This window comes from Littorina saxatilis, linkage group LG14 (genome assembly GCF_037325665.1).
Source record: "Littorina saxatilis isolate snail1 linkage group LG14, US_GU_Lsax_2.0, whole genome shotgun sequence".
In the NCBI taxonomy this organism is placed as follows: Eukaryota; Metazoa; Mollusca; class Gastropoda; order Littorinimorpha; family Littorinidae; genus Littorina; species Littorina saxatilis.
In genome coordinates, this window is record NC_090258.1 from 4,139,944 (window position 1) to 4,150,375 (window position 10,432).

Here is a 10,432-nt window from a genome sequence, read left to right on the forward strand (position 1 = left end):
ACTCCTTACAAACAACACACGCTCACACCTGGTTGGTTTGCGTTCAACTTCTCAGACATATTCAGGCATGAAAATTCTCCGTATTTTCCGTATTTTTAAAAAAAATAAACCATATTTTTTTTATTTTCCGTATTTTTCCTTTTTTTTTTTTAATTTTTTTGTTTTAAATTTTTTTTTTTTTAATTTTTTTAAATTTTTTTTCCTAGTCATAGTTATAGTAAAATAGTTTTGGGGCCATGTTTGAATCCAATTTTAAGGCTCAGATAGCCCCAGATTGCACCAAATTGCACCCTTGAAAAAAAAAATTCCGGGGGGGCATGCCCCCGGACCTCCCTAGAAGTCTTGGCGCTTTGCGAAACTTGGCGCTACGCGCCTGCGAAACTTGGCGCTACGCTCCTTCGAATTTTGTTTTCAGTATTTTTTTTTCTTTTCAGTTTTCATGCCTGATATTTTAACTGGATACAAAAATTTGGAGTACAAACCAGCATCAGTTTTCATGCATACTAGTTTTATAATTTCTGTCTTCCATGCATTGGGAATGTAAGCATCAATGAGTGACATACACAGAGTCAATGACTGAGATTTATAGTGACACTAGAGACTACAGTCATACTGAGACACGGCAGTCCCTCTTACAGCTCATGTGCCTGTTACTGTTTCACACAGACAAGAGCAAAATGCACTAATGATTGAAGGAAGTATGTTGTACAACAACATTCTTTTACACTTTTATGTACATGAACAAATAATACCCATCTGATTAACTAGACGAGAAAGTCACTCTGTCAAGTTGCACAAAATCTTGTCATTTTCTAAAAGAAAGAGTAACACGTAGGCGCTGCTCCCAAGCTCTTTTCAGTTGCTTGTTTGTTGGATGTTTATGTAGCCTGACAACTCTTCCTTCAATAATTTTTCCACGATAGTTATGGCAAATGACACAGTACTGCTTTCCACCACACACTCTGAGCGAGCTTTCTTTCAGTGCAGACGCCATGATGTAGAAGATACCGGAACTAACCCAGCGTTTCTCCTTCGTTGAAGAGCATGGAAAGATAACTCGTACTTGACTAGAAGTGAGAAAGAGCTATATTTAGAGTGCGTATGTCCATCCTCTGTTTCTTAGATCTTACATGGCGGACGGACGGAGAGAGTTAAATTGTGACACTGTGCTTGAAGTAACCACGAATGATTATTCGTTTGATCTCAAAAGCCCATATAGCCAGGGATATTTTGGTTCAGATTCTTCCAAAAGCACCAAATTTGGCCCAGAGGTCGCCCATGCCATACTGTTTCAATTTTTGCCGACCGCCGCCAAGACGGGCGCCCCATGGGGCCGTCATACTTGGCAAAATCCAATATGGCCGCCGTCCGGGTTACATATTGATCACAGGTAAAAAAAACTAAAAGGGCTAGAATCACGAATGATATCAAATTTTAGGGTTTTTGGGGGTCGGGGAATCCGATTCAGATGTTATTTCAATGATCTGAGGTCAAAATCCAATATGGCCGCCATCCGGGTTACATATCGATCACTGACAGGTAAAAACAAGTCGCGTAAGGCAAAAACAATGATACAACATTTAATCAAGCTCAGTCGAACTCACAGAATGAAACTGAACGCATTGCATTTTTTCCGCAAGACCGTACACTCGTAGCATCGTCTGTCCACCGCTCGTGGCAAAGGCAGTGAAATTAACAATCCAGAAAAGCGCGGTAGCGGTTGAGCTGAGGAGGATAGCACGCTTTTCTATACCTCTATTCTTTTTAACTTTCTGAATGTGTTTTTAATCCAAACATATCATATCTATATGTTTTTGGAATCAGGAACGGACAAGGAATAAGATGAAATTATCCAAGCGGAGCGCGGGCGGAGCCCGCGCGTAGCGAGGTAGTTTTTTTTTTCATCTCCCAGCACTGAAAATTTTTTTGCCAAGTCTGGACATTGTTCTAGAATTCATCTTTTAGCACAATATTAGCGACACTGTTTGGACAATTTTATTAAAATTAGGCGTACAAACTGATTTTGTTTCGGGGAATCCTCTCAGAGGATCAGAATTTTCATATAATATCATCGGAAGCTGTTACAACGGGAAAATGTGAAACTTTTGTCACTTTTTAACATGGAATTTCATCTTTGAGCGTTTCAAGCGGACTTTAATAAAATAGTTATTTGCGAATTAAGCAGCGGAAGACACTCACCGGTTCAACATGTGTATGGTCATTAAACCTCAAAACATTTCAGTAAGTGGTTTAGACAAACACCTCGGACATGTGAGGGTGACTGGTTTGTAGCTGAAGAGTTTTTTTCTAAAGTGTGTTCTAAATACAAATGACGTACTGGTAATGATGTAATGAGTTGTTCTAATCTTGTTCTTGGAACTCTTGCTGTTCCAAGCTTGTTCTTAGCAAGTCTTGGTGACGAGAACAAAGACTATCAATGAAATCTTTAGAAATAACCTCTGACAACGACGACGATGACGACGACGACGACGATAACAACAACAACAACAAATGACATCGACGACGACGACAACAACAACAACAACAACAACAACAACAACACGAGAACAACAACAATCACGACAACGAACATGACAACAACAACACCAACAACTACGACGACAACTACAACGACTGGGTTATGATGACATCACCAATGATTTAAAGGCCGTTAAAAAATCGTTAAATCCTATTTCTTCACTGATTCTTATGAAATTTTAAAGGTAGGTTTGTTGTCCCCAACTTATTTTCACTCCATACTTTTCCAGAAGAAAAACATAATTTTGGCAGTTAAAAACCGTTAAATTTCAATTCTTCACCGATATTTATGAAATTTTGTGGGTAGGTTCGTTGTCCCCAACTGATTTTCACTCTATACTTTTCCAGAAGAAAGACATAATTTTGGCAGTTAAAAAACGTTAAATTTCAATTCTTCACCTATCTTTATGAAATTTAGTGGGTGGGTCCGTTGTCCCAAACTGAATTTTAAGACATACTTTTCCAGACAAAAAACCTTATTTTTGGCAGTTAAAAACCGTTAAATCTCAATTCTTCATCGATATTTATGAAATTTTGTGGGTAGGTTCGTTGTCCCCAACTGATTTTCACTCCATACTTTTCCAGAAGAAAAACATAATTTTGGCAGTTAAAAACCGTTACATTTAAATTTTCACCTATCTTTATGAAATTTAGTGGGTGGGTCCGTTGTCCCAAACTGAATTTCAAGACAAACTATTCCAGTCAAAAAAACTTATTTTTGGCAGTTAAAAACCGTTAAGTCTCAATTCTACACCGATATTTATGACATTTTGTGGGTAGGTTTGTTGTCAGATTTGACATGATGGCAGAATTGAAAGTGTGAGATATCCTGATGTTTCACAATTTATGCTGCATAATTCAGCCCCATAGGCGCTTGAATTTTAGGTGGAGTTGGGTTTTTTTTCAGCCCAAACCAGTAACCCCCACATGGTTTTCATGTCCCTTTCTGAGAGACTTCAAGAAGTTTCAATTTGACGTCATGATTAGCCTGCCGCATTAGCAAGTATGAAAACACGTCATCGATGACACATTTTAAGACAGAGAGAGAGAGAGAGAGAGAGAATCATGTACACACAGATGGACGACTTCGCTTGGGGTATGTACTGCCCGGCAGTACACATCTACTTTATCCAAGCGGAGCGCGGGCGAAGCCCGCGCGTAGCGAGGTAGTTTTTTTTTTCATCTCCCAGCACTGAAAATTTTTTTGCCAAGTGGTGTCTGTCTGTGAACATTGTTCTAGAATTCATCTTTTAGCACAATATTAGCGACACTGTTTGGACAATTCTATTAAAATTAGGCGTACAAACTGATTTTGTTTCGGGGAATCCTCTCAGAGGATCAGAATTTTCATATAATATCATCGGAAGCTGTTACAACGGGAAAATGTGAAACTTTTGTCACTTTTTAACATGGAATTTCATCTTTGAGCGTTTCAAGCGGACTTTAATAAAATAGTTATTTGCGAATTAAGCAGCGGAAGACACTCACCGGTTCAACATGTGTATGGTCATTAAACCTCAAAACATTTCAGTAAGTGGTTTAGACAAACACCTCGGACATGTGAGGGTGACTGGTTTGTAGCTGAAGAGTTTTTTTCTAAAGTGTGTTCTAAATACAAATGACGTACTGGTAATGATGTAATGAGTTGTTCTAATCTTGTTCTTGGAACTCTTGCTGTTCCAAGCTTGTTCTTAGCAAGTCTTGGTGACGAGAACAAAGACTATCAATGAAATCTTTAGAAATAACCTCTGACAACGACGACGATGACGACGACGACGACGATAACAACAACAACAACAAATGACATCGACGACGACGACGACAACAACAACAACAACAACAACAACAACAACAACAAAAACAACAACACGAGAACAACAACAATCACGACAACGAACATGACAACAACAACACCAACAACTACGACGACAACTACAACGACTGGGTTATGATGACATCACCAATGATTTAAAGGCCGTTAAAAAATCGTTAAATCCTATTTCTTCACTGATTCTTATGAAATTTTAAAGGTAGGTTTGTTGTCCACAACTTATTTTCACTCCATACTTTTCCAGAAGAAAAACATAATTTTGGCAGTTAAAAACCGTTAAATTTCAATTCTTCACCGATATTTATGAAATTTTGTGGGTAGGTTCGTTGTCCCCAACTGATTTTCACTCTATACTTTTCCAGAAGAAAGACATAATTTTGGCAGTTAAAAAACGTTAAATTTCAATTCTTCACCTATCTTTATGAAATTTAGTGGGTGGGTCCGTTGTCCCAAACTGAATTTTAAGACATACTTTTCCAGACAAAAAACCTTATTTTTGGCAGTTAAAAACCGTTAAATCTCAATTCTTCATCGATATTTATGAAATTTTGTGGGTAGGTTCGTTGTCCCCAACTGATTTTCACTCCATACTTTTCCAGAAGAAAAACATAATTTTGGCAGTTAAAAAACGTTAAATTTCAATTCTTCACCTATCTTTATGAAATTTAGTGGGTGGGTCCGTTGTCCCAAACTGAATTTCAAGACAAACTATTCCAGTCAAAAAAACTTATTTTTGGCAGTTAAAAACCGTTAAGTCTCAATTCTACACCGATATTTATGACATTTTGTGGGTAGGTTTGTTGTCAGATTTGACATGATGGCAGAATTGAAAGTGTGAGATATCCTGATGTTTCACAATTTATGCTGCATAATTCAGCCCCATAGGCGCTTGAATTTTAGGTGGAGTTGGGTTTTTTTTCAGCCCAAACCAGTAACCCCCACATGGTTTTCATGTCCCTTTCTGAGAGACTTCAAGAAGTTTCAATTTGACGTCATGATTAGCCTGCCGCATTAGCAAGTATGAAAACACGTCATCGATGACACATTTTAAGACAGAGAGAGAGAGAGAGAGAGAGAGAGAGAGAGAGAGAGAGAGAGAGAGAGAGAGAGAGAGAGAGAGAGAGAGAGAGAGAGAGAGAGAGAGAGAGAGAATCATGTACACACAGAGTGACAGATGGACGACTTCGCTTGGGGTATGTACTGCCCGGCAGTACACATCTACTTTATTTTTAAATTGATTTCGGAAATTTAATTTTAATCATAATTTTTATATTTTTAATTTTCAGAGCTTGTTTTTAATCCGAATATAACATATTTATATGTTTTTGGAATCAGAAAATGATGAAAAATACGGTAAATGTAATTTTGGATCGTTTTATAAAAAAATAATTTTAATTACAATTTTCAGAGTTTGTCATTAATTAATTTGTAAGCCTCCAAGCTGAAATGCAATACCAAAGTCTGGCCTTCGTGGAAGATTGCTTGGCCAAAATTTCAATCAATTTTATTGAACAATGAAGGTGTGACAGTGCCGCCTCAACTTTCACAAAATGCCGGATATGACGTCATCAAAGACATTTATCGAAAAAATAAAAAAATAAAACGTCTGGGGGATATTATACCCAGGAACTCTCATGTAAAATTTCATAAAGATCGGTCCAGTAGTTTACTCTGAATCGCTCTACACACACACACACACACACACACACAGACACACACACACACACACACACACGCACATACACCACGACCCTCGTCTCGATTCCCCCTCTATGTTGAAACATTTAGTCAAAACTTGACTAAATGTAAAAACTAAAAGGGCTAGAATCGTGAATGATACCACATTTTAGAGGTTTTCGGGGTCGGGGATTCCGATTCAGGCGTTATTTCAATGATCTGAAGTCAAGTTTACCCTTCAAGGTCACAAAAAGGTGCTTTTGGAAGAATCTGAACCAAAATATCCCAAACACCTCAAATGATCAAGGTCACAAAAAAATCAATAAGGATTATTCAGGAACAATTTCAATTCAAATAATTTGGAGACATATGTAGTGACAAAACACTTTTTGCCTCTGTGTGCATTCAATACAGGATTACTATTACTATGCATATCTTCTGGCTGGCACTCTATGATTCCAGCAAGTCCTACTGGTCATCACCACCATTATTAACACACCCGCCTTTGCATTTGCAGTGCTAGAGGACCGTCACATTTGCAGAGGACCGTGCATCGGACACTAACGCTGTTGCATTTGCACTCTATGATTCCAGTAACAAGTCCTACTGGTCATCACCACCGTTATTAACACACCCGCCTTCGCATTTGCAGAGGACCGTGCATCGGACACCGGCGCGGTTGCATTTGCACCTTCCCGTGCATGCCTTGAGGCAGCCACATTGCAAGAGAATGGCACATGCCAATGAAGCGTCGCTTAGAGTGGTCCATAGTGGTTGCCAGGTATTGGTGCCATCTTTGTGCCAGCCCCACTGACTCACTGAAGTCAGGAATTTCCTGCTGGATTGAGGTGGCCTGACCCCAGTAGAAACTCGCCTGTAGTAGCGCTCGCTTTACATGCTGGAACAGTGCGGCTTGGGTAGGTGGAAGCTTTTCCAGCAGTTGCATCCAGTGGAGAAGAGTTGATATCTGGCCGGGTTGACATCAGCTGCACTTCACCCCTTGCTGTACATGACTATGACAAAGCGTTCGAGGCGCTGCATATGCACAGAGTCAAGACTGAAGAGGTCAGGGTCATGCGTGAGAGCCACTAGTGTGTCGGTGAGATCCGGTATGCTTGTCCATGTTGCCCATGCTGTCTTCTTGCCGCATCCAAGAAATTGTGAAGTCGTGTCGCACCCCGTGAAGCTGTGAAAGAGGGGAAGTGCCAAGGATTTTGACGGGCCCAGGTCAGAGTAGATTATATGGACTGGTATGTCACGGTACACAAGCCCACCCAGAGCTCTGATAGGCCCAGGGACTCGAAAAACCGGATTGTCAAAACTACGACATCGCTGTCCACAGTGCGAACAAAGGAACTATCATGTAAAATTTCATAAAGATCGGTCCAGTAGGTTAGTCTGAATCGCTCTACACACACACACGCACAGACAGACACACACACACACACACACACACACATACACCACGACCCTCGTCTCGATTCCCCCTCTATGTTAAAACATTTAGTCAAAACTTGACTAAATGTAAAAAGAAGAAATCGGTCAAGAAGAGGACAGACAGCAAATAACGTTATGCTAAAAAATAATAAGAATAAGAATAAGAATAAGAATAAGAATACTTTATTATCTCATAGAGAAATTCAGGCGTGGTACATAACAATAATACAAACAGGACATTGTTTTTACATAAGACATATAGCACTATATAACAGGGCAGGTTATAAACACACCTCCCACATACCTTTCTGGCCATTCCTTGCATTGTGCTTACGCATTCAGTCATGAACACATCCATGTCTCACTTACACATCGCACACATGGACATTCTTATACGCTCAACTTACCCATTCACACATGGACATTCGACCACGCTCCACTTACACATTCTTATACGCTCCACTTACACATTCACACATGGGCATTCTTATATGCTCCACTTACACATTCCCACATGGACATTCGACTACGCCCACTTACACATTCCCACATGGACATCTTTAAAGCACTGCGCTTACATATTCTCGCACACCTTCGCGTATAACAAAGTCTGGGAACCAAACAAAAAGCTTTGCAAAATCCATCAGGGACTATGTTGTCCACTTCAGCGCCGAAACTGGAACAGTTACGATGTCAAACTCTCAGAGAATATCCAGAAGAAGAGAAACATTGATATGATAACATATGAAAACTAGTATTGCTAGAATCAGCGAAAAGCTTGCTTGGACGTCAAATCCAAAAACAAAGAGACTGCCAACGTTCCAAAATTTAGAATAAAAAACCCCAAGAAAAGTAAGTTGTTGGAACTTTGTTATTGACAAAAATAACAATTGCTGGGACGTGCTTTCGACCCACAGATTACAAGTGAGCCATGCAGCCAGGATTGAAACAGAATTAGCCAGTCTTCCCTTCTTCTAGCCAGGAAGGAAGCAGATGTTGCCACTATTGATTCAAGAATGGGATAGTAGCTGCAATATGAGAAGTTTACCCAGACAGGTATGTAATTATTGCATGCAAGTTTGTGTTTTTTCCCCGTGTTGTTTCAAAAACAGGCGCCAGACACACTGAAGATAGTTTTATTCGTAGTGCGGTATCCAGCAAGCCGCGTGCAGTGACAGAGAATGCAATCGACTGGTACAGTGGAACCTCCTATAACGACCCCTCCTTCAAACGACCCCCCCCATTTGCAAGACATTTCAAGGTCGTTAGTGGGAGGTTTTACTATATTTTAAAACGAGCTTCAGTGGTTAACTGTGTCTGGCACCATGGATACAACATGTTTTTCTCTTGCTCCTAACACTTAATTGGAATAACACACACACACACACACACACACACACACACACAATGACCGAACACACAATGACCGAACACCATCAGTTCGAGATCATAGCTTTTTATTAACATCAAACTACTACAGAAATATTACATCATTGCAATGTCGTAGAAATAGTCATTTCATCCACTGGGGAAAAGGTCACAAAACAATAAAGGAACAAAACGAAATTGTTTGTGAAAGAGAAAAGCATGAAACCAGTGTTTTTCAACACACATTACATTTACAGACAACAACAACAACAACAACAACAACACATTTGCTTGAACATTAATTTAATTTCCAATGGCCTCATCCAAAAACGGGCAAGTGTGGATGATTACATAATTACAGAGAACATTATGTACAGCGTAAGATCAAGCAGACAAAGGAACAAGCGAGAGGTGTCAGGGTATTTCTCCACAACTGGGCGGAACCATTTTGTCACATGGCATTTCAGGATGTTTAATAATCATACCATAATTATGTCTAGCATTGAATAGTAGTGTTCTCTCGATTTCTTTCACTGATAATCAATATTATATAACACAACAATCTTGAAAAGCGTTCATTTTATTTTCTGTCTTTTCACATAATATCTTCGTATTTAAATCCATGTCACTTTCAGTGGTTTCCATACAACGCGAGTATTGTGCTGCAAGATACTTTTAGTTTATTGATTGTAAACACTTAATTTGTGCGGGTATTCGCAATTCTTGATCCGTGGACCGAAGAAAAGTTTGAAAACTGCAATCATTAATGAAATCAAAACCCATGGCTAAAGTTTCACAGTTCAGAATTACAGTATCATTCGCGTAACACCGTCTTGGCTGGTACGCAGCTTTGGAGAAAGACCCACTAACCCAGTGTGTTCTTTGTACCATGGTATACAGCAAAGCCAGCTCTATAATGAAGACAGTATACCTCTCCTGATTATGCGTATTTTGAAAGACAACGGTAGTTCGTCCTTTAGCCATTTATGTTTGAATAATATGTCTGCTACAGTATTAGTACACTCTGCATCCAATAGAATGAAATATACTGAACTACTACTAGATATGTTCTGTGTTACTGTAGCACCAAGAATCTTCACTGGCTCGCTAACTGGTGATTTAGTGATTCTCATCTGGGCTTAATCAACGAAGCAATTTCTTTCGAACAAAATGTCCAGAAAGTTGTCTTTTTTTCGTTTGAGGTGCAGAAAGCGGTCTTGATAGAAGGAAGATGTAGTTAGACTGACATATAGACCACAGGCTGTGATGAACCTAACATTTTCAAATACTAGCCAGTATGGCTTTTTGTGCAATTTCTCTGTCCAACTGTTTGCAAGAAGCCTATTATACATTATATATGTTCATCGTAGTTTAAAGGTTTCAAATTACTATGTGAGCTGTTGTTTTTCCCTTCCGCCTTCAAATAAATTATATCTCACTGTGATCTTGGAATAAGAATAACATCGTTGAAAAAGAAACGACAAGAATATAATTTCTAAGCTGTACTGTACATTGCTGTTTCAAACACATACGCACGCACACGCTCCCCTCTCTCTCTCTCTGTCTCTCTCTCTCACACAC